Source organism: Camelus bactrianus, chromosome X (genome assembly GCF_048773025.1).
Source record: "Camelus bactrianus isolate YW-2024 breed Bactrian camel chromosome X, ASM4877302v1, whole genome shotgun sequence".
NCBI lineage: Eukaryota > Metazoa > Chordata > Mammalia > Artiodactyla > Camelidae > Camelus > Camelus bactrianus.
In genome coordinates, this window is record NC_133575.1 from 83,689,894 (window position 1) to 83,715,975 (window position 26,082).

The 26,082-nt window shown below is 40.1% G+C and overlaps 1 protein-coding gene and 1 long non-coding RNA gene across 3 annotated transcripts in view; one reads left to right on the forward strand and one right to left on the reverse strand.

Moving 5' to 3' along the window:
* LOC141576370 (uncharacterized) overlaps nucleotides 1–14,356 on the reverse strand; it is a 35,173-nt gene extending 20,817 nt beyond the window's left edge. The window contains exon 1 of the long non-coding RNA XR_012504731.1: nucleotides 13,674–14,356. This is a non-coding gene — a long non-coding RNA (uncharacterized LOC141576370). The remainder of the gene's footprint in view (nucleotides 1–13,673) is intronic.
* COL4A6 (collagen type IV alpha 6 chain) overlaps nucleotides 1–26,082 on the forward strand; it is a 264,443-nt gene that overhangs the window by 65,109 nt on the left and 173,252 nt on the right. The gene's annotated exons all lie outside the window — the stretch shown is intronic.

The following is a 26,082-nucleotide window of genomic DNA, read 5'->3' on the forward strand; positions in this document are numbered from 1 at the left end:
ATTTAGGTTGCTTCCATGCCTTGGCTATTGGAGAAGAGACTTCTGAGACAGGTTGGCTGTCTTTAAATATTTGAAGGGCCATGCCATCATGGGGAAAATGGATTAACTGTGTTCCATACTGCCACAAGGACTAGAGCTCAGATCAATACGTTGAAGCTACAGGAAGTAAATTTTAGCTCAACCTAGAGGAACACAAATAGTCTGAGCCCTCTGAAGGTACAATAGGCCACCTTGAGAGGGAAGGAGTTCCCAGTAACTACAGTTATTCCAGCATAGGCTGAATGTTTTTCAGAAGTAAAGAGGATATTGTAGATCACATTTCAGCACTGGATTGGGAAGCCAGCCCTTTTGGCCTCCTTTGTGGGCCTTGAGATGCTCTCAAGGAAGCATGACACTCCAAGGAATCACTGGAAAACCACTGGACTAAGTGACCTTTACAGTCTAGTTTATCCCCATGATCAGATCAATATATCTGTAGATTTTACCCATTTGTTCAAGTTCTATGCTCTTATAACCTGCTTCTCTTTTTAAATTTTTTTCTCAAAAGTGTAAGTGGGGAGCTCTGTGCTATCTAGTAGATTGTATTTCTCAGGTTTCCAAAGGGGACCTTGAGCCAAATGACTTGTGACCATTCCATGCAGGCAGGCAAAAGAGTTATTAGAATTATGTAGTACATTCTCTCTCTGTCTCTCTCTCTCTCTCTCTCACACACACACACACACACATACAACTAATTTGATGAAATTGAGATCCAGAGATGCCAAATGACTTGCCCAAGATCATACAGTTACTTATGTTAGATCCGGGAATAGAACCAGAACAACATATACTTCATTATTAATGGTGTGGCTTGAATTCGTAAGGAGACTGTAAGCCCTTCTCCTCTAATACCCTCTCACTAAATAGTTATTGAATGAATTTATTTAGAAGTGTGTGTTAGTAAGGTAAATCTGTGGTTGCAAGCTATAAAACAATATCCCATGGTATTTGTGACTTTTTAAAATCGAAATCAGTGGCATTTCACTAGCCTCTGAAGCTGCTGTGATCTTAATGAATGAGACTTAAGATGACTACGGGCATGCCTGTTGCTCCCAGGCTCTCTCCTGTTAAAAGAGGCTGGGATGTTCTTTATGCATGCTGTCGAGGTTTTATGACTTGGAAGTTCCATCCAGGTTCCTTTAAAATCCCTTGGCTAAAATCGAATGCTGTCCCGGGAATGACTTAGTGCACTGGGCCTGGGAGAGAGGGTTTCCTCTCTTGGATGGCTGAGTAGCTCCTTTAATCTATTTACCGCAAGTGTTCATTGCTCTGGGGCTCTGGGATTCTTCAGGATGAAAGCCCTCTATAAATATTTGTTATTGTTATGATAACCAGTATGGCTTCCTGAGTGAGATAAATTTGTCTTCTGGCTTCTGCTTCTCATAGCTGCCTTCCCTATCCTTTTATTTCTCTCTCCAGATAATTTTTGTGTTTGAGAAACAATCTATTTGTGCAGTTAATTAAACTGAGTGCAGCATGATAGGCGTTAGCAACATCTCAGGTTGTGACTGCAAAGGGATAAAGGCACTGAAGCTGGGGGTTCATACCATAAATATATTATTTTAATCAACCAGAGGGAAAAATATCCTTGAAAACAGAATTAAAAGTGATAGCAGAAAAATAATTAAATATTGAATGGAAAGGTCATGGGGACTGATTTCTACAAAATTAAAAATGGTAAATCAACGTTTGTAATATCCTGTAGACTGTTGTCACGATAACTCTGGCTTTCTAGTTTCCTATAGGATGTCAGATTGTTCACTGGGAACACAAGACCTCCCTGATCTGGCCCCAGACTGGTTTTCCAGACTCATCCATTCCTTCTCTCCCAGTGAATCACTCTCATCCCTCCTTGTTTATAAAGTCCCCCTCCTGCTTAAGTCACAACCCAGTGGTCCTTCAAGAGTTCAGGTGACAAGTCCATTATGAAACTTCCCTGACTATGTTTACCCCTAAAACATCGATCTTTCTGTTTCATCTTCTGAAATCCTATATGCTTGTCTGCATTCTCATTTGGCACACCATACTTTAGAGCAGTAAATGCTACTTATCTTCTCATGTGAGTCATTCTTGTCTCCTAAATATTAGCAGTTCATAAACTCCTGAGAGACAGAGCCTCGTGCTACCTTACATGCTGTATCATTGTGTTCCAACAGCACCATGTGCAGAGTAAACACTAGATTAAGAGGCTGATAACTTCACATTGAGGAGAGTCATAGTTGACCAGAATGGAAAAATGAGACTCACAGTTGGCATGAATGTAAGGATGTGGGGAGCCCGAGCAGTTGAAATGAAAGAAAACTGGCTAGATCTCTGGAGTTTGGGATTATTTCACAGTTGGGTAAGGGTATTTGTTGGTAGCCACCACACAGACCGAAACATCTGGTTGCCTCCAAATATGACTGGCACAGCTGTTGGTGTGCTTACAAATACTTCGCTCTTGACGTTAATGACTTTTGTCCAGCTGTGTCCAGTCTTCTAGCAACTGTTCTGACTACAGCACTTCTGGATCACATCTGTTGACTCTGCACGAGAAAGATATGTACATGGGGCTTCTTTTTTTAGTTCCTTAACTACAAATACGTTATGCAGGTAGTATTTTCCCTGAAAAAGCAAATGATGACAACCTCTGTCATTTAACTTTCCTGACCATGTGAGCCTTCAAAATAAATAATGGACATTTACTCACTCATACCTACCCCTCACAGTCTTGCATTCCATATTGATATACTGCTCCCACCACAAGCCAAGAACTTGTATTGAGTTCTGAACCCAGAACAGGCACCTAGTAGGCACTTAATAAATTTTTCCAGGTTTGGCTGATTTAATTAAAGATCTGCTAAATAGAGTCTAAAGGCTAAATCATCTGTGCTTAATTTTAAAAAGAAATAATTCAGGATAGATATGATCATGAATCTCCTGGTACAAGGTAGAGTATTACGTGGATAGTGTAGACAGTTGTCCTCCGTTAGTTTGGAAGACAGGATAATGGGGGAAAAACCTGCCATTTCAGCTTTCCTGAGTTAGATAAGAAGGCAATATTAGTAGAGAGGTTTAAAACAAGGACTTTGGTGTCAGACAGATCTGGATGAGAATTCTGGATTTGGTCACTTACTAGCTGTGTGGCCTTGGGTAATTTGCTTCATTCCCTTGCCATCAATTTTCTCAGTTCTCAAATGAGGATAATGGCATTGCTTACTGCATGAGGTTGGTTTGAGAATCAAAGGAAATGATGCAGGACACTTGGGCATTTTTCAGGAGGCAAGGAGGGAGCCAGTAGAGAATGAGAGGCTGATGATACAGAGAAGGGAGGGAATCACTGATTAGCCAGACTTGGGGATAGTATCTAAAGAATACTGTGGATAGATCTGCTTCCAGAATGGTTTGGGGTTCTGTTCTGCCCTGAACCATGTTCAAACTGTATATCTCTAGCGTGGATCCCAAACCCTAGCATTCTGAAGCTCTTTTCAGCTTAGACTCTCTCTCCATGCCTGGTCTAGAAACGCCACTCTCCAGAAAGGCTCTGGACTCCTAACTTTCCATTTCAGCTCTTTTATTCTACCCATGTCTTACCTTATGCTTTGTTGCCAGCTCATTGAATTCAAAAGGAAAAGATTGCAAGAAAGCCTTCTCCTCTATTTTGTATGCAGCCTCCCAAGTCAGAATATTGATTGAGTTCTATGATAACCAATAGGAGAAGATGAGACAATTTCTTAAGAATAATTATTCATTGAACTTAGATCTGCTCAGATGTTACAGGTAAAACAAAGTGGAACCATACTGTCCTCAAAAGAATTCTTAGTGTTTTCTTAGCTACTTTACTTGTCAATGATCATGCTTCCACTCAGCAAATGCCTACTCTGTACCATGTGCTGTGCCTGGCACTAGAAATACAGAAATGCATCATATAGTCTCCCAGCCCTTGAAAAATGCATAATCCAGTAAGGAAGACAGACAAGAAAACTGATAGTTCTAAGGCAAAGATCGAAGTGCTCTGCATAGGGCGCTGTGGGAGTCAAGGGCACTTGGAATTGTGTGGGAGGTATCAGGCAAGACTTTTTGGACAACCCAAGTGCTAGTGATATTATTTATCTAGGAATAACCTTGAACATGCTTTCAGTCATTTGCAGTCTTTGGTACTTTAACAATTATTTGTAACCAACTATTTGGATATAGCCTACTATTGATTTTAACAGGTCGATGTGTTGACAGTTTAAAAGTCTATAAAATACCTTCTTATAAAATACCTTCTTAACTAGGGACTTTCCCAGTCCCTAGATAACCCAATTCTGGGCCATTGTGTACTTAACTGCCAGAGTTACTCTTCTAAAAGCTCCCAAAGAAGGGTTGGTGAGTTGGAATTATCCAGGAGAAGGGGGAGAGGGAAAAGAGGTGGCATTGCAGAAAGAAATAGCAGTGTATGCATAAAAGGAATGGGATGAAAGAGGGGATCTTTTAGTGAAAAAGGAGGTTGGTGAAGGGCCAAGAGAACGGGGGAGAAGCAGCTGTAGAGGGCCATAGTATGCCAGAGTAAGGAGCAGGACTTCATCCTGCCAGGTAATGAGAAGCCACAGAAGCAGTTTTCTGTAAGACTGACCATCCCCATGCTGTCGCTGTTCTGTCTCAGTGCTTGTCAGGTAGGGAAACAGAGGCAAGGGGTGCAAGTGGAATTTTACCCAATCCCAGGATGATATTTTAGGCCCAAAGCTGGGATGGAGTGAAATCATTTTATCAGGTCTTCCTGAGAAGTCACCTAGCTCTGGGCTAGGGATTGTGAAATAGGAGGTTCAGGAGGCCTACCTTATCAGTTGCAGATTTGGGGATCTTGTAGAATCTAGTTCCCAGTGTGTGGAATGATAAAACGCTACCAGACATCTTCCAGCTCTAACATTCCTTTTGTCTTGTTGCAGTCCTGGGTACTTTCAAGCTCTCTGCCCATCATTGGAAGCATTCACTGAATGAATTATCTAGACCTGTCTGTTTGTATAGATCTATGTAGTTGAGAAGATAATCCTAAAAACCATGATACAACCAAAAAGAAATAAAGGACAGTCTAGTATGAGGTGGTGTGGACAAAAGTATTTTGATTTCAAAACCCTTCTTTTTTTTTTCTCCTTAAAAGGAATTGGAAAGACTTTCTTACACTTTGTGGTTATATTATGAGGACAATGAGTTCATGTTTGCAGGCATTTTTAGGTTTTTTTTTTTTTTCAGTCGAAAGGCACTACTTCTTCTCTTATTATTTCAGTAGATAACTATTACAAATGAAAAATTTCAGGGAAATGAAGAATGTTGGTTACAGCCCTGAACCGACTGTCTATATTGATGACATGTGGCTAGTGTCTTCATGCATATCTCGTCTAATCAGACTGCTTTTCTTGGAGAGCTCTTTAGGTAGGTGATGGAAACTTGGATTTATGGTGGTTGTTTATGAAGAGGGTTAATATTCCTACACTCTGGTTATTTCCTGCCTTTTTTTCCTGATACTTCTGAATGTTTTAGAAAAGTTTAACTCTGGGTGCTGAGGCACAACTCCACAGATCAAAAGCCCATGTTGCAAATCTGATTCAGTATAAAGTGAGTTATTTCACTGTTCAAACCTACCTGCTTCCTAGGAACCCAGCTACTTAGGTTAGCCCCATAACTTCCTAGCTTGCTTTGTATGACTTTTCAGTGTGTGTTATGCAAAGTTCAGCTCTTAAAGACTGATTCTGATACTGCTTGAACACGTGCCCCCATCCCCAGTATGGTTTAGATAAGGACTTTGGAGCAAGACTGCCTATGTTTCAACCCTAGTCATGTCACTTAATAGCAATTGACTTTACACTGGTCTTGCAGCCTCTCTTTTTTTTATAACATTTTTTATTGATTTATAATCATTTTATAATGTTGTGTCAAATTCCAGTGTTCAGCACAATTTTTCAGTTATACATAAACATATGTATATTCATTGTCACATTTTTTTCTCTGTGAGCTATGATAAGATCTTATGTATATTTCCCTATGCTATACAGTATAATCTTGTTTATCTATTCTACATTTTGAAATCCCAGTCTATCCCTTTCCACCCTCCGCCCCCTTGGCAACCACAAGTTTGTATTCTATGTCTATGAGTCTGTTTCTGTTTTGTATTTATGGTTTTTTTTGTTTTTTTTTTTAGATTCCACATATGAGTGATCTCATATGGCATTTTTCTTTCTCTTCCTGGCTTACTTCACTTAGAATGACATTCTCCAGGGACATCCATGTTGCTGTAAATGGCGTTATGTTGTCAGTTTTTATGGCTGAATAGTATTCCATTGTATAAATATACCACCTCTTCTTTATCCAGTCATCCGTTGATGGACATTTAGGCTGTTTCCATGTCTTAGCTATTGTAAATAGTGCTGCTATGAACATTAGGGTGCAGGTGTCATCCTGGAGTAGGGTTCCTTCTGGATACAAGCCCAGAAGCGGGATTCCTGGGTCATATGGTAAGTCTATTCCTAGTCTTTTGAGGAATCTCCATACTGTTTTCCACAGTGGCTGCGCCAAACTGCATTCCCACCAGCAGTGTAGGAGGGTTCCCCTTTCTCCACAGCCTCTCCAGCATTTGTCATTTGTGGACTTTTGAATGATGGCCATTCTGACTGGTGTGAGGTGATACCTCATTGTAGTTTTGATTTGCATTCCTCTGATAATTAGTGATATTGAGCATTTTTTCATGTGCCTGTTGATCATTTGTATTTCTTCCTTGGAGAATTGCTTGTTTAGGTCTTCTGCCCATTTTTGGATTGGGTTGTTTGTTTTTTTCTTATTAAGTTGCAATTTCCTCCTCTGAAAACTGAGGTTATTAATCGTATCTACCTTAGGAGGTTCTAGTCACAATTAAGTGGTTTCAATAGGTAAAGCATTTGACATTGCCTATCATGTAGTTCATATTATTATTTGCCTCTGAAAATCTGTATTTGCTATCTCCTGTCTCCATAACTTTCTTCCCTAAGAGATATTCATGGCTGACTCTTTACTATCATGCAGACGTCCACTCAAATGTTGTCCCTTCCACACACACCTTCCCTGTCCCTCTAATCTAAAATAGGCCCCTCCCTGCCATGCTCTGTCACATTACGCTGTGATTTCCTTCATTGTCTGTATCCACTCTGAAATGATCTGGTTTCTTTATTTTCACAGCATCTGAGTACTCTCACCAGAACACAAGCTTCATTAGGCCAGGGTCCTTGCTTGCTCTGTTCACCACTGTATCTGTATAGTAGTGCATAGCACGTGGAAGTATTCAATTAATATGTGTTGGACAAATAAACAGTTATTCTATCTTCTGAACCCAAATCCAGGCAACCTTTTCTGTCAATGAACCTCTATATGCTTCAAGGTGTAAGAAGCAATTGGATGATATGCTTTGGATCCTAAAACACTGAAATTTCTTGTACAGTTTTGATGGTTTAGGTAGAGACAGGACAGAGAATGTTATTAGCACTGGCTTGGGAAATCCAAGCATATGATCTCTGCAATGCTACTGTCTCCTACAACGATCGTGGCAAAATAGGTACCTGATAATGTTGGTCACCGCCTCCTCTGTTCTCATTGGTCTCTCTGGATAGATCTTGACATCACAATAGATATCTCCTTGCCATTTTTATTATAGTTTCTCTAGAGCATTTAGTACATGATTTGCACACGGCAGGTGCTCAATAATTATCCACTATATGAATAAACTTGATCTTTTTTTTTTAATGTCACAACTTTATAAGTCAATGAGGCGTGGAAAGAAAAGAGGCCACTTGCATTGGAATTTCAAGAGTTAGGGCTTATACTTGTGGGTTGGGGAAGTGGATACACTAACAACAGCCAACCTCTTTAATGGTGCTTGTCTAACCCAGGCCCTGGAGACTTCTCAAAGAGACCATTGTTTGGTGATTTCAAGGTGGGCTCCCTCTCAGACTTTCAGGTTGCCATAGAGATGGCATGTCTTTCTTCCTAAAGGACATTTGCTTGTAATCCCAGAACTCTGTTCAGCAAATTAGCACAGGTGATTTAGGAGTGGGGGGGTGACTCTGGCAGCTTCGAGGTCTTGCTACACTATAAAGGCCTGGTTTGTTAAATGAAGTGAGGAAAGAGAATCTGAAGACCATCCTAAAAAAGGCTATTGTTGGAAAGCCTTTCTTTTCCTCTCTGATGAATGAGGACATGTTAATATGAGGAAAGAAGGAAGGGTTCCAGGTCACAAGGTTCAAAATTCAGGGCTGTAATGTGCCTGTAATAGTCATTGTCACAGAAAATAACTTTGGTGGGCGGGAGGGGAATGTGTGTTCAGAAGTTGTTATAGTCAATGTCATATAATAAAGCACTTATATTGTAGAACTGAACTGAGCAGCACAGAATTGTTTCATAGCGTTTATTGGTTTCAGTTTATCTGAATATATGCTTCTTGAGGGAAGAGACCATATTATTAACATTCCTTTTGCATCCTGTAGAACACCTTCACCTGTCTCATCTGCAAGGTTGCTCTCTTTGCCACTCCCTTGTATTAATCTTTCTAAATCACTTCTCTGATAGCATCTCTTTCTAGCCAAACCTTGAGTGGTGCTTCCCTGCTAGTTAAATAAAGTCAAACTTTTGTGAGTGACACGAAAATCCTTTCAAGGTCTAGCTTTCTAGCTTACTTTCCCACCACTTCCATAATATACTCTAATCTCAGACATCCTGGAGGACTTACCTTGCACTTCCTGGAGATGCCCTGTGCTTTTGTGGTTGAATCTTTCCCACCACCCCTTCCCCCACCGAATGTTTGCTTATGCTGTTCCTTCCCTCTGGAATGGCTCTCCCTCACCCTATAATCTCTAGCTAATGAAATTCTTCCCATCCTTTAAAGCCCATTGAAATGCCCCCTCAGTGGGAAGTGATCTTTTGGTGTTGCGAATTCCTTTAGCCTTTTCTCCTAATCTTCTTTTCATCCTCCTGAGGCTTAACACAAAGCCTCCATACAGGTATTCACATCTTTGTAGAATCATAAATGAACTCTAGGTTGACTCACATATACCCCAGGGTCATAGCGACAGAGGTGACGGCCATCTAGCAAGGCTGGCCAAGAGGTATTTTGTATACTGAAGCCTATTTTCTCATTGTCTTCAGTGATAAAAAGAGGAGATGAATTTGGGAATTGTTTGGGAAGTGATAATCAGGCAAAGAGAAGGAGGTCTACCTGACTACAACTGAGGAGGAATCTCAGGATCGTCACCACACAGAGGAGTACAACACAGGCCTTCGAGGGAAGAGCATTGGGACCTAGAAACACTGAAGACTGTGGCCTTGTCTAGTCTTTCTTATTTCTTGCTACCACTACTCTGTGGAGCTCAGCCGCCCTGTGAAAGAACTCAGTAGCTTCACCATCAGCTCTTCAACCGGTGGCCTATGACCCTGATGCCAAGGAAACTATATAATGGGATTCCCCAGGGAAGGAATTGATAAGAGGAAAGAAAACCATACATATTCTTTTCTTTAAGATAACCTCACAAGGAACCCAAGTTCTAGCAAATCTCATAAAATGATGGAGAAAAATTGCCTGTTCCCTTGTTTAGAAGCAGTATGGCATAGCGTAATGCCAATGAGAGATGGTAGTGAGCAGTTACTTCTCGGGGACCTTGGCACGGTGGCACAAAGCATGTACCATAAAGTTTGAGTCTCATGCTTTGTCTTAAAATCCAGATTTGCTTTGTCATTTCATGCATAATGTAATTGTGTTTGTTTTAATATTTTAAATGATGCTTTAAGTTAAAGTTGATGCTTCAAAGATGTGTACCAGGTTTATGCCATGGCTTTCAAGGACTCCCTGGCACACCACTGAATATTCCAGGAGTATTCGCCATACTGACTGAATTAGTGAGGATTAAATGAGATAATATATAGAAAGCATGTAGCCCAGTGCCAGATAGATAGTTAGTGCTCTATGCATGGGACTTGTTTGTGGTTAATTCCTCACAGAATACGGTTTGGGGGACCATTAAGAGATTAATATCTTCCTCAAAGGTTTGTCAGGAGGATTCTGTGATGTGTGAATACAAAGCCCATTGGCTCCTTTGCTTCCTGGCAAAGTAAAAGTCCACTTTTGAGGGGGCCCTTTGCTATTCACACCTTCCAGAGTGAAATGTTGGGTTGCATTCATCATAACACCTTTTTAGAATTCGTTTCTTACGGGTCAAGTGTGCCCCTCCATTTCTAGTTAGATATAGAGGAAAGAAAATGGAGGCAACAGCCAGGTAAGAAGCAAGCACGCATGTGTGAGCGCACAGATGCACACACGCACGCACACACACGTGTAAGCGCACATGCATGTGTGCACACACATGTGCACACACACTTCTTGACAGCCTCATAAATGCTCCTCCTGATTCCTGTGTTCACCTACCTCCAAAGCAAGGGCTGCAGGCCAAAGCGTCCTTACCAAGATTCCTATGTACCAAAAACCTTCCCACATTGATCAAAGGAGAAGAGGTTTTGCAATGTGATGTAATGTGAGGTTTTATAATGTTTTGTAATGTGATGACAATTATCCAGGCAATTTGCAAAGGATATTTTACCTGCCAGTGTGCTCTCTGGCAGAAATGATCTCTGATTACAAGCCCTGTGCAGTGAATATATAGATCACTCTCTTGCCTCTGTGTATGTGTGTTTAATTTACATTTCTTGCTACCTGAAGAAATATAGCTGCAATGGTTTCCCTTTGCACATAACATCACTATTTATCCCAGTTGGAAATAACTTGATTTTGTTGTTCTTGATTTTTTTCTCCCTTTTTTTTTTTTTTGCCCCTCTACAAGCAGAGCTTCCATTTCCATCTTGAAACATCCGACGTTAAGATCAAGGTACAGTCCTGTGGGGGTGTCACCATCTGGGATCTGTCACAGGGCAGTGCTTTAGCAATAGATCACAACCATGGCTTTTATTTGCTCAGTTGTGGCTGTGAAATTCTTCCAAGCCACCCTTCCAACACACACACACACACACACACACACACAAACACACATACGGAGTCATCTACTTTTTAAAAACACTGCTTATTTTTGTGTTTAAACCTTAAACTTAAAAATTAAATCATACCATTACAAAGTAATTTATTTTTAAATCAAAACAATGCAGATAAATATAAGGAAGAAAAGACCTCCCCCACCACAACAGCCACTGTTAACATTGATAACAGTAGCTATTATATCTTTCCAGAGCACAAATTCATTTAATTTCACCTTAGTAATGAATAGTGAACTGTTAATAGGGCACAGTTCTTCTGGGAATGACAGTAATGTGATTTGAAATGAAGCAAAATCAGGGTGCTAGGATGTGCACCTGAGAGCTTATTGGGGCCCCTGAGGCTAACCATGGCTACAGCAGAGTTCCTTGCGGCGGAAACATAGAATTAAGTGCAGAAGAGAAGCCATTTCAAAGGGATTGACTGTCCTTTCCGAGGCTCTGTAATGTAAGCAAAACTTTCTCTGCTCATTGCGGGCTAAAACCTGCTAGCTCTTGAGAAGGAAAAGGTTAGTTTTTTTTAAACAGTTTTTTATTTGTTTGTTTGTTTGTTGGAAGGGCGAGGTAATTAGGTTTATTCATTTATTTGCTTTTTTTTTTTTAATGGAGGCACTGGGGATTGAACCCAGGACCTCCTGCATGCTAAGCACGCGCTCTACCACTGAGCTATACACTCACCCCAGAAAGGATTAGTTTTGACAGTCACCTGTCTGTGCTCTCCACCTCCTCACTGTCCCCAAACTAGAAACAAAGCCAATACTAAGTACCAAGGTCCTTTGAACATCATTTATTTTTCAGAAACCACTCTTTCAAACAAATCAATTATAGGTGCTTTTTGGGAGAGTGGAATGTGTGGCAAAAAGCCATGAAGCTCAGTGTTCTGTAAGATTTAGATGTTACGTATAGACCGATGAATGATTTAAATGTTTCTGGAAGTTGTAGCACTTTAAATAGTTACTTACATTGTCACCACCCATGAGCATGTCAGGGCAATATATTTATATATAACGATGTCATTAGACACTTGAATTCATTTTTTCATTCTTTCCACCTATACCTACAGCCCAGGTTCACAAACTGTAGTATGCCTCAGAAACATCTGGGATATGGGAGGATGTGGGAGAAGGGGGTTTGCTCCTAAGTTTCTGACTTAGTAGGTTTGCATTTTTCACAAGTTCCTAGGTGACGCTGATGCTTCTGGTTTGAGGACCAGATTTTGAAAGCTAGTACCCTACAAGAATGTGTAGGAATGGTCCTATTCCAAAATATTTAGGGAGAAGGTGAAATGCTAAATTATCCAGAATATTATTCTTGATTTAGGTGATTCTTTAATAGAAAATTATTGGAGTTAGCTGCTACCACCACCACTCCATACATATTGCAGATTTTACTTTCTTAGCTCTATAGCAGCATTTTCATTCCAGAGTTTCTTTTCATCCACCCCTGTACCTTCTAATCAACAGAATTGCTTTGATATTTGTGTTTCTGAAAAAATATAGTCTTCCAATAACTTCAGATGATATGTGGGCTAGTCTCTTTTGGAGAGAGGATTTCTGGCTCTGCCAATTATTAGCTGTAGATCCTTGAAGAAGTTACCTAACATCTCTGCACTTCAGTGTTTACATCTGTAGAAAGGAAACACACCCCCCCCCCACCCTCGCCAAAGAAAAACACAGGAAAACACCTGGCTCACCCAGAGTGTGTGAGCATTAGACGAGATAAAGTGTATATAAAAGGCCAGGCATATGGGACAATAATTATTAATTATTATTATCCATGTTTATATTGCAAGTGACACTCTACTACTATTTCCAGTGCTGATTAATCTGTAACAGATTATAAATATCTATTGAAGTCTAGGGAACAGCTTATAGATATCTTAGCAAATCAAGTTTTCCCTATAGTTCTAAGGCATTTTGGTGTCAGAGACAAGTGAGAACAGGTTTAATAATAATAGTTAGCATTTATTGGTGCCTGCCACCATGACCGCTGGGAATGGGCTGATCTAGTACTAACGACAGCCCTATAATGGAAGTATTATTATTATCATTTTATTCAGATGAGGAAATGGAGGCTCGGAGAGGGTAGGGTAACTTGCCTGAGGTCACACAGATGATAGTAAATGCAGAACCAAGATTTCAGCCAAGGGCTGCTTTCTCTCCAAAGTCTGAACCTCAAACCACTGACTCTTCAGCTCACAGGGCATAAGCTGTCTCTGTCTGGAAGGGACCTTAGACATTATAGTCTAGTCCTCCCATTGTAGAGATGAAAGAATTGAGGCCCAGGAAGGGAAGCGAGACATTTCAGCTCACTAATGGCCAAGCCAAGAGCTAAACTTGGGTTGAATCCAACCTCTGCAGTTTTCACAGCAACGTAGTTTTGCTTTGATACCAGTAAAAGTTTTCACTCCCCAGTTCAAGCATTGGACAAACAATGGCTCTGAATCAGGAGGGGAGGTTAGATATTCATGTTTAACAACCAGCTCTCTATGGGAGGAGGAGAAAGCCCTGTTTTGTAGCATTTGCCAATTTCCACCACATAAATACTCCCACCACGGCTGATTTCAAGCTATTGATATGATATCACTAAATGCAGAGTTGGGAAGAGATACATACAGTCTGGAGTCTTGAGCTGATGTGAACCGACTCCTGTATACCACTGCCGCCATCTTTGTAGAGAATGACAAAACAAACCTTGAATCTTGTTCCGAGGTAAGATTCCAATAGTCAAGAAAAAAAAAAAAAAAAGAATGTTTCTTATATTCCAGGATTCTAAAATTGAGTAGAATTGCTATTCTGGCCAACTTTTCTTTTAGAGTTTAGGACTGGCTCTGTTACTGATATTGAGCCCCTGCCAAGGGCCTCTTGTGACTTATTTATAGAATCTTTTCTTCCCCCAAAGGGTACAGGAATATATTGTGTCATGCTCTATCTTTAGAAATGCAAACCCCTTTTCTCAAATGATATCTTTGAAATTGAGGATAAATTTAGGTACTCATAAGTTGTTTGTTTTTATTTTCAAAAAAAAATCTACAACAGCCAGAGACCCTTTTAAAACTTATAAAATAACCTAAAGAACACATGTTTATTTTAGGAAATTTAGAAAACACAAGCAAACAAAAGAAAATGGGTTCAAAACTCATCTGTTATTCCAAGATCCAGAGATAAACAAGGCTAATATTTTAGTGTGCATACTTGTAATATTTTTTTCCTCATATGCAGATAGATTTGTTTTTTTAAATGGCTCTAACGTAAAAGAAATCCATTTACAAAATGAAAAGATATCACAGATTATTATTCTCTCGGTCCGGGTCCTGCCACTCTATTTGTATTCACGGAAGTGGTATGTTAGCTATATTTATGCTGATGTTCTACATGCATCTGAAGATAATGTTACTAATGGGGATTGTTATCTGTGAGTACAGATGGGGCGAAAAAGACCAGGGTGACCGTCTCAGCCCTTTCCAGTCTGCGGACCACTGTATACACAAAGAGTGTTTTTGAGTTACAATTGCAGCTGTGCCGATATGGTGGTTGATTGGGACTCTGCCTCTGAGACCTGAGGTCATCCTGGAGCTCGGAAAACAACCCCCTCCTGCACTGCCTTATTGCTGTAGCCAGCCCGGCCTGCCTGCTGCTTGTTTCCTGCTGCCTGCAGCTCAGCCCCATTGTTTGAAGTGGGGCTTCGGAGCCCCTTTAATGGGTTTTCTTCTGCCCTCCCTGCTTGGGATTGCCTCACTGCAGCTCACCATACAACAGTCTGATCTGGTGTCCTGGGGCCATCCATCCTTCACACATGTCCAGCCCAGTGGGGCGCTGTTAGAAATGGAATTTGTTCATTCCCTCCCCTCAGTCTTGATTTTAATGAAACAATACCCTCAAAAAATTTACTGGTCATAATAACAATGCTAGATCACTGACTTCGGGAAATTAATGTTTCTTTCTGAAATAGATGCTCATTATTAAGTTTGGCAAGAGGAGCCAATAGGAGTTGCCAGAGTTGCCAGAAGGTAAGGTAAAGTAGCTGACCTCTCTGGAATCTTGGCTTTTGGCTCTCGGTCTCAAATGTGGGTTTTCTTGACCGGTCCCCTTCTACCATGTTTCCTGGTTTTGATTCCCCACCTGAAGGCCACAGTTGAAAGATGGATAACCACAAAATGTTTGGGGAAATGTGACTCTCAATTAGGAGTGGCTTAAAATTGTGGTAAAATGCTTATATAGAAATGGGTGATATTTGGTAGATTCACGCTGACATTTTTATTCTAATGTGCATCCTTATTGGTGAGGGTAGACTGTCAGGCTTCCTCCAGAGAGAAGAAGCCATTTTACCTGGGGAAGCAATATGACCAAAGAGAACCCAGGCCTCTGGACAGTTTGTGAAAGACAAAGTAATTCTGTAGTTTCCAAGGAGAGAAGAATACTAGCTGTGTGACCTTAGGAAAATCACTTCACCTGTCTGTGCTTCAGTTTCCTCCTCAGTAAAAGGCAATAACTGATAGATCCCTCATAGGGATGTCACGAAGCTTAAATGAGACAGAGCACATGAAGTGCCTTACATACAGAGCCTGCCACAAAGTACATGCCCATTAAATGTTGGCTGTTTTCTCCAAGGGGAAGCCATGCTCCTCATGGCCCTAGCTGTAAGCTAGCAATCCCAAGGCAGTGAGCCAGCTGACCCTCCAGTTAAATGTCAGTGCCATGGAAGGAGGGGAGGGAGGGCTCCCCGTTTTTCCCTATTGTGTTGCTTTGAATCCTTCTGAATCACATTTAGACCTGTAGCTCACAGCCTTGGCTGCCATTGGAATTACCTGAGGAGCTTAAAAAAATAGATGTCTGAGCCCCACCTCCAGAGATGCAGATTTCATTGTCTGTGGTGGCACCTGTGCAATGAAATTTTTCAAAGCATCCTAAGTGATTCTAATGTGCATCAAGAGTTGAACCAGAGGGAGGGTAATGGCTCAGTGGTAGACCGCATGCTTAGTATGCAGGAGGTCTTGGGTTCAATCCACAATCCCTCCATTAAAATAAATAAATACCTAATTACTTACCCCCTGAATAAATACATAAAAATAAATAAATTTTAAAAAGAGTCGAGAACCACTTGATTTTAGGCAGATGCTGCTCATCTGTGATAAAGATGATGAAAATCAGCATCCTGCTATTGACAGCAGCAGAGTGCCGCTGCAGCCAGTACTGCTACGTCTCCAGCATGGATTCCTCCCAAATCTCTTGACCCAAGGCAATAATCACCAGTCCACAAAATTTGCTTTGGCCCCACCTATATTTACCAGATGTCACCCCCAGCCATACTGTACCCTCTTCATTTACTGTGTTCAGTTTGCATAAGGGAGAATAAAAAAGCTCACACCTGGCTTTGTAATTAAGTGGCATAAGTGTATGACGGTAGTCAAAGAGTTAATCTCATTAATGCTGATCTGTGCTTGGGCTCTTAGCCATTGCTCAGCTTTTATAAATGTAGGCTTCAACATGTATCTGCCTTGTCCACAATTCCAGATGGTGCTATAACTCATGCCCTTCTGTCGGTTCCAGAAGATGACTACATGTGTTTTATTTAGATAAACTGTAATTATGCCGACTTTCAACTCTTTGGGTAATTTTGGCCCATTTGTGGATGATAAGTGGTAAAATCCACTCTTCATTATTACATACTAAAAATCATCTGAAAATAGATTTGTCTGGTTAATGAAGTCTTAGGGAATGGAGGAGATGAGGAAGGGAACACAGTACCTGAGGTTTTAGTTCAGTATGAATTAAAAATAAGTAGGACAACTTTTGTTTGCTTGAAGGGCTCAAAGCCAGGAAGAAAAACTTACCTTGAGAGGGCAGCCCTTAGGGACATGTCTCCACCCTATACGTCTATGATGTATCCTAGCTTGGTGTAGACACTTAATCCAGGGTGGGGCCTATTAGTAATCCAGGCACAATCATCCCCTAACCCACCCCCCATGGTTAGTATTCATCTGGGTAACAGGCTCAGTTTGCAGTTAATTTCTACGTAAAATGGGAATATAAATCATCACTCAAATACTTGCATTTATGCCTGGATTCTTTCCTGTAAAAGTCCGTCACTCTTTATGGAGGAAAATGGATACAGTTTTTACAGAGGAACATGATTTATGAAGCGACTGTCTGAACCCCAAAAAACCCAGTTGCAAAGAAATTTGCTAGTTCAAAATCGTATGATCTTGAATAAGAAAGAAATGAGGGTTGATCATGCAGTATTAATTTAAAGCATTCTTTCTCATAAACATTTACTGGAAATGAATTTCTGATAATGTGATTTTTAATGTATGATTTAAATTGCTGAGGAAAAGGTGAAAGTATCTTTGTGAAATGTTAAAAAAAATGCCTTCTGGGAGGGACTTAGTGCTAAGCCTCAGCAAAATTCAAGTTTTATCTTAAGCACAAATCTTTTATATTCCAAAATCTTCCCCTAAACTCTGATATTCTGCCAAGTAGGATGAAGAAAGCAGAAGGGGAGGATAGTTGGTTTTGTTTTGTTTGTAAAGCTGTTCCTCTTTCTTGTTTATTCTTGGTGGCCAGGAGAGAGGTCCTGGGCTGCTTTGTTCTTTAGCTGGGATCACTGCTTTACCAAATGAAGGGTTTTGAAATCTTTAGTCTGCTGCCGTGAAGTGAAAAGCAGAGGCAACTTTTGCCTCTAAGTACATTCTAAGTGGAAACTAATGTTTTGGATGTTTCAAGGGGCTGACTTTAGACACAGGGTCCTGTCCTGGAACTTTCAATAAGATCTGAGCTTTCAAGAAGTATTACTTTTTGGAATGGAGTTGATTTTATTCTCAGCGTTTGATTAAATGGATACAGTATTTACCAGCTGCAGTTGGTAAAGTGGATCCTTACAGACAGAACATTCGTGAAAAAGAAAACAACAAAAATCAAGCTATTGTATTTTATCCCTGTCATTTGATAATAAACAGCTAAGGTTGTCTAATCAATTTCACTATTGTTGCTTGATTGGGCCACCTTTGGTGAATGGCTAGATATGTTTAAATGGCAGGGTACTTAACTCTCCTGAGTCCTCTCTCCAAGTCCTTTTTTGGCTTTTTGCCTTTGCGGCCAAAAATAACTGGTAAATGATGTTCACTCTCATCCTAATTTGGAATGGAAGAATAAAACTAAAGTTTTACTGCAATCTTTTTGGTGCCTCAGTTACTTCTGGCATTCAGTCACTCTGAATTTTTATTCAGTGTCTGAATAATGAATGCTCTATTTTCTATTTCACCTAAGAGTTAATTCATCAGTGAAATCAAATTTCAAAGTTAAGGTCCCATCCAATCCCCAAATCCTGTTAGAATCTCTGCTCTCCATCCTATATACTGCTATGGCTAGGAATATTTGTCGTTAGATCATGTTTTTGTTACGGGTTTTTTTTTTCTTGAAAGAGAAAGGCTGTTCTATACACAGTAACTTTCATTCTATAATTAGACCTCCTGTCCAACCAAAAATGAACCTTAAGAACCTTAAACAATTTTTCACTGCCCTAGATTGTTATCTGTACACCCCAGATCTTGCTGCACTGCTGTTTCCTGGTTTATATGGTATGAAGGTAGGAGCTGTATTTTAGTGACTTACACATAGAAGATGTTTGTTAAATTGAATTGAGTCGACCTTGTAGTTTATGGGTATGTTGCCAACCCCCAACCGTTGTACATATATAGTAGTTGCTCAGTGACTCTGGGGGAATGGAGTTGATAGTGTATGTTTGAATTGCAAAAGGGTAGGAATTGGAGAATTACCTTGGTTAGAATGCAATTTGTAAATAAGTGTATGCATTTATCATGTATCAACTGGGCCGTATATGCTTTGCTAGAAAACCAGATTATGGCTGAAGTATTCCTCTTCCTAAATGTTAAAGTTTAATGTAATGTAAATCAAAAATGTCAAAACCTTTAAAAATTTTATCTATAAATATTTCAGTGTGTATCTCTAAAAAATGAGTCTTTAACACAACTGTAATACTATTATCACAACTGCAAAAATTAACAGCCATATATTTTAAAAATTAGATTTTCTTAACTATTACCCAAAGCTTCCAACTTCTACCTCCTGAGTACTTCTTGCTGCTCTATTAGTCCACCTTTATTTTGCTTCTTCTCTGCCCTTTTGCTTCCTCAGAAAAGAGAGCCTCATGTGGTTTTTGATGGAGTATGACCAATCCTTCTGAATCACCCATTGTGGCATCCTGGACTTGGAGACATTTTCAGTTAGACTTCTTGGGGATGGGGAATATGAGCTTTTTTATGTGTGGATACTGGCCAGGCATATAAGTTGTCTCCTTTAATCCTTACAGTAACCCTGCCAAAGTAGATTTTAACAACAAATACCTTGAGTTTTCTAAGTGCCTTTTGGACATTAGATATGAGTCTGTGTAGGTGACCTGGACAAGGCAGAAAGAATAATAAAGGAAGGTAGTGACCATTTTTTGATCCCTTGCTATGATCCAGACACTATAATAGAGGCTTTTTAACTCTCAAATAACCCTAGGAAGTAATTCTTCTAATCCCCAGTTTACAGATAAAGAAACTGAGATTCAGAGATACTAAATATTGTGCTTTTCAGACCTTTAGTTCAAAAATCTGAAGATCCTAAAGGCATGAGATATGGGTAGAGTTAGTTGTCTAGAATGAGAAAGGAACTAAATTTTCTATGCCTGCTCTGCACGATTTATCACATATTCTCACCCAAATCCTGTAGGATGTGTAGCACTTATCCTCAATTTAAAGATTAGGCTCAGCAAAGTTAAGCTACTTATCCAAGGTACACAAGTAATAAAGTTGCCTAAAGGGAAATTGAATCCTGGTCAACCCTAAAACTTGTGCTTGTCCCCTTGCACTGCGCTGCTGTTTTTCTGGTCACTACTAAATCTGAACACCCCAAGTTGTCTTTATAACTTACTTATGGCAATTAACATGCATTACTCTGTATTCTGATATGTGTATTATAGTTCGTTGTATTTTCAACCAAATGTAAACTCCATGAGGGCTGGGATCTATGTCCGTTTTGTTCACTGATAGATCACCAAGGCCAAGAACAATGCCTGAGGCACAGTAAGTATTAAATAAATAATTGTTGAGTGAATGTGTAACTTTTGCTCCCATGAGATACACACTTCCTGTGGCTCGGTGAATCGTGGTCATCTGAGACAGCAACTAGCACAGCCGGTAATAATGCTTTTAAATTGGCATGCTAAAGAGTTATCATGTATGTTAATTCTAGTGTTAACATAAATTGAAAATCCAAGGCCAAGATTTATAGGAGGTGTCGGGTTGGAAGAGAGGTGGTCATCAGAAGAGGCTGTGACACTTTAAATGAGGGAAAGAAGAAAACGGATGACTTCTAGGGAAAGACAATGAGCTTCCTTCCCTTTGGAGAAACCACTGAGGGTTAGTGACCTGAAGGTCTTAAGCTTGAGAATAAGCTAGAAGGCCTGTTTAGGAGGCTGGGGAAGCTGCAAATCACTGTGTGGTCTATGGAAGAAGAATGGGTCTCCTCTCAGCCTGAGTTCCCATAACCTCACCCTATTCAGACCCTCACTCTCATATCCAGACATCTCGGCCTATGGGTGTGGAAAGGAGATTAAATATTTCCTGCTTGCTTCCAAGACTTGGTGGGTACAGGGGGAGCTGGGGAAGAAACAAACTTCAACCCCATTTGGGGGTCTTAGGGGAAGCCAGAATCAGCTCCTTCAGGTCATTTCCGACTAAGTGAGCCCAGAATTTGCTTGCAGAGAGAGAAGTTACCACCTCCTCACAGTTTTGCAGGCCAGCGCGGGGGAGGAACATGGCAGTTGGTAGATGGTAAGGAAATGGTGGGGGGGGGGTTGCTATAAAGGATAATGCTTATGGTCCCGACACAGACTCCTCACCTAATGTCTGTGTGCACTGTGTCATCTTTTGTTAATAATGCCTCTTAATGCAACTTTTGTTGCATTAAGTGCATTAAGTGTTTGTATTTCAGACATCCCAAGGAATGCCGGGAAAGGAAGGCAAGCCTAGACCAAACAGATGATATTCCACAAAAATAATGTCAAATTGTTTGGATGCAAGACCTAGACGTTACACATTTATCATTTCCGTTGATCTTCATGCTAATCCTGTGAAACAGACCCGTCACTCTTATCCCCATTTTCTAGATGGATAAGCTGGGTAACAGCAGGGCTAATTGGCTTGCCCTGGGACATACTGCTATTAATTGATAATTCTTCTGATTATAATTCTTTTCTTCCTTTCACACTGTCAGTAAATACTGAATGACCTGTTCATAGGAATATTAATCTGGTTTTGTTATATTGGAGATAAAGGGAAAAGGAGAGTCAGAGGGCAAGGTGATATCGCAAAGCAATTGCAAAGATCAAGGCAAGAGATAAGGAGTCTGTGCCACCATTGAATAAATTGCTCCCAAGTCCAGTGGTAGTTTCTGTCCCTCTTACTGTTGGACCCCTTATCAGCTCTCAACAAAGTTGTCTGTTCTCTTCCTTCCTGTGTGGAAATTTATTCCTATTCTGCTTGAGTGGCTTAACTTCCTCCGACCTTTAAGTGATGTAGTCCTCCAGGGCTTGGCCCTTGGCCTTCTTCTCTTCCCTTTGTGTCCTAATCAATCTTAAGCATTTTCAGTACTTTAGTGATCTCATATATGTTGATGGCTTCCAAAGTTATAGCTCTAATCCAGACCTTAGCTCTGAGTTCCAGACCCACTTTGGCATTCATTCATTCAACAAGTATTCATCAGGTGCTTGCTATGAGCCTGGCATTGTTCTAGCCACTTGATTGCATCATTAAACCAAACAGACAATGGCTTTTATTTCACTTACTTTGAAGGAGGAAACAATAATACATATAATAAGTAAGTCATATAGTATGCCAGAAGGTAATAGGTGTTATAGTCAAAAGGAAATGTAGAGCAGGGTAAAGGGGATTGAAAGTGCTGGGAAGGAAGCAGCAATATTAAATAAGGTAGACAGGATAGGCTTCATTAAGAAGGTGAGATTTGAGCCAACACTTGAAGGAAATGAGAAAATTAGCCTTATGGATAGCTGGAGAAAAAGTGTCCCAAGCAGAAGGAACAGCCAGTGCAAAGTCCCTGTGGTGGAAGTCTGGCAAGGAGGCCAGTGTAGCTAGAAAGGAATGAATGGGGGAGAGAGTTTTAGATCAGCTTAGTGAGTTTAAAAAGGGAGTGGGTAGATCACATAGAGTCTTATAAGCCATTGTAAGGATTTTAGCTTTTACTCTGGGTAAAATGGGAGCCTTTAGAGAATTCGCAGCAGAGGGCAGACATTATTGACTTATGTTTTAAAAGGATGACTGGCTGTTGTAGGAGGGCAAGAACAGATGGAGGGAGACCAGTTAGTAGATTATTGCAATTGAATTGTCTACTTGATAGCTCTTCTTGGATGTCTCAAAGGGACCTCAAACTCAACAGAAGACATCCCCCTTTACCCTGCCCACAAAACCCCAACCTGGCCCTCCTCCATTGTTCTTTATCTCAGTGAATGGTCCTACCATCCATCTACTTGCTCAAGGAGAAACCAACATACCATCCTTGATTCCTTCCTCTCTCCCACACCCCATGTCCAATTCCTCACTAAATCCCACTGATTTTTATCTCATATTACATTAATCTGTGTTTCTCTCTGTCTCCACTTACTATATCAGACCACCATCATCTCTAGCTTAAATTACTGCAGCAACCTCCTAATGACCTCCCTCATCCACTGCCCTCTTCTTGGACAGGGCGGTTACAGTGATCTTTTCAAAATGCAGATATGCTCAAGTCAATGCCACTGCTTAAAACTCTTCACTCGCTTCCCATATTTCTCAGGATGGCCCACAAGGATTCTGTGAGGTCTGTTCTGCTTCTGTCTCCAGGCTCAACTCAGCCCATTCTTTTCCTTGCTTATTACATTCTTAACTACACTTTCGTTTCCTCCACTATGCCAGATGACTTCCCAGCTGAGAACCCACACATTTCTTGTGGTCCTCATCTGGAATGCTTTATCTCCCACTTGTTTCTATGGGTCACTTACTTTAGATCTCAGCTTTGAATCATGTTACTCAGGGAGGCTGACCATCCCTGAATACTCACCTAATTTAGGCTTTCCCACTAACCCTTCTCACCACACTGTTTTCTTTTAGCATTTATTACAATTGCTTAATGTATAGATTGGTAGAAACCTAACTGCATAGCTACATATGTACAAAACTACTGCTTAGTACTTTTCTATATGCTGGTCACTTAGAACAACTCTGTGAGTCATATAAGTTCCATGAGGGCAAAAGTCATGTCTGTCTTATTTTCCACTGTGTCATCAGTGTATGATACAGTGTCTAACACATATCAGGCTATCTAATTTTATTTATTTATTTTATGGAGGTACTGGGATTGAACCCAGGACCTCACACATGCTAAGCACACACTCTACCACTGAGCTATACCCCCACCCTCAAGGCTCTCTAAAATATTCATTTGAATAAATTAACAAAGTCCCTTTTCTTCCTTTTAAACCAACCCCAGACAACTCTCTAATTCCACCATTTAGAGGGCATAGTGAGTCAAAGTTTTATCCATTGGGTACTTACCTAGTCAAGCACTGTGCTCGACCCAATTGCGGGCCCACAGAATTCTGCAAAACATGCCTGCCCTTGAAAAGCTTGTGTCTAAATCTGGATGCAAGACACACCTATGCAGCAGGATTGTCCAAAAATTATCCAAAGACTGTGCCATTGCTATTCCCAGTCACTGAAAACAACGTATTTTTGGATCCAAAGGGGTGATAGCATGGGAGTGGTCTCAGGGGAAGGTTACGGCCCTATGGGTGGCACCTTAATTAGTTCTCCACATTTCTGAACTTGGCTCTAAGCTTTACCCACTTGGAAACGTTTTGTCAGCTTAGGGAGACTAGTTTTCTTAGAGCATACCCACACTAAACAAATTCACATGAAGTGGACACTTAAACTAGAATACTAATTTTTTCACTTAGCATAAGAAAAAATACTGAGGATAACCAGATGTTCCCATGAATGAGTCTTCAGCCTGTGGGAAAATCCATGTGGGAAGCTGAAAGATAGCAGGAAGGTTGCTCGGTGTATATGGCACCACAGCAAGGGGAGTTAACTGTAGAATCCCAGTGTTTGCTGGCAGCCAGCTCTAATGGGCTGATCCCATCCGTCCTCAGGATGGGGATGCATGCACTGATCTCAGTGAAATGAAAGTAGATTTCTTGAGCCAAAGGTTCTTCCTATCCTTGGCAGTGAGGCATTGCCAAGGACTTCCTTTTGAAAGTCCCCAGTTTCAATGTTTCCAACTGACCTGCCTCCCGATGGACTCTCTTTAGATATGATAATAAAATTGATTGGGTCACTGTCCGGACTGACTCTCAGCCAGGAACCTCTGCTTTCTCTTGTAAGGTGACTTTGCATCTCACTGGTCTTATCTGATGTCCTTTAATTTTATTCATCAAATTCTTAGAGTTTGGTGGGTGCATTACTGGCTCTTCTGTACTATATAATCTAGCTAGTACAGTTCTCAAATTGAAGAGCAAAATGCATTTTTGATCCAGGAGTCACTGCCATTTTTTCAGGTGGAAAAAAGATTATTCATGGGTAGGAATGATTAATTTTGTCTTGGGCAGTTATAGAAGGCTTTCCAGAAGAAGTGACATTAGAGCTGAATCTCAGATTAGAAGCTTTGAGTGTGGAGTGGAGAATATGGTAATTTCCAAGTAGAGAGAACAACTTGTATAAATGTTATTGTGTACATGTAATAACAGGTACAACAAATTTTATACAAGTTGTTCTGTGTCAGGGTGAATGAAACATAGCCAACTGGGAATTCAGGTAAGTCCAATGGTAGAGAACTTAGGTACATCCCCTGTCCCATGGCTGTCAGGCAACCTACAAACCCTGTGACATAGCAACTATTGACCGTTCTCTCTGAAACCCTGGCACACAAGCCAAGGCTTGACACTTGAACTGTCAAAATCTGTTCTGAGTATGCAAAGATAAATATGAGAGTCCTTTCCCTATAAGCTTCTGACTATTTTTCTCCTCTCATGGCCTTCATAAAGTATACCTATTTGTGTAAATATGCAAGTTTCACCTACCCTCCTGTCTATTCCCCGCTACTAGGCTATGTTACTAGAAGATAAAGAACATTTTTTAAAATTGAAGTATGGTTGATTTACAATGTTTCAGATGTATAGCAAAGTGATTCAGTTATAGTATATATAGTGTATATATATATATACACACACACACATATACATATTCTTTTTTATACATATATATTATACATATATATATTCTCTCAGATTCTTTTCCATTATAGGTTATTATAAGATATTGAGTATAGTTCCCCATGCTATACAGTAGGTCCTTGTTGTTTATCTATTTTATATATAGTAATGTGTATCTGTTAATCCCAAACTCCTAATTTATCCTGCCCTCCACTGTCCCCTTTGGTAAACATAAGTTTGTTTTCTATGTCTGTGAGTCTGTTTCTGTTTTGTAAATAAGTTCCTTTGTATCATTTTTTTTTAGATTCCACATAGAAATGGTATCATATGATATTTGTCTTTGACTTACTTCACTTAGTATGATAACCTCTAGGTCCATCCATGTTGCTGCAGATGGCATTGTTTCATTCTTCTTTATGGCTGAGTAATATTCCATTATATATATATATTTTTTATATATATATAATATAATATATATATATATATATATATATATATATATATATATATATATATATATATATATATATATGCCACATCTTTATCCAGTCCTCTGTCAATGGACATTTACGTTGCTTCCATGTCTTGGCTATTGTAAGTAGTGCTGCTATGAACATTGGGGTGCACATGTCTTTTTGAATTAGAGTTTTCATCTTTTTGGGATATATGCCCGGGAGTAGGATTGTTGGATCATATGGTAAGTCTATTTTTAGTTCTTAAAGAACCTCCATACTTTTCTCCATAGTGGCTGCACCA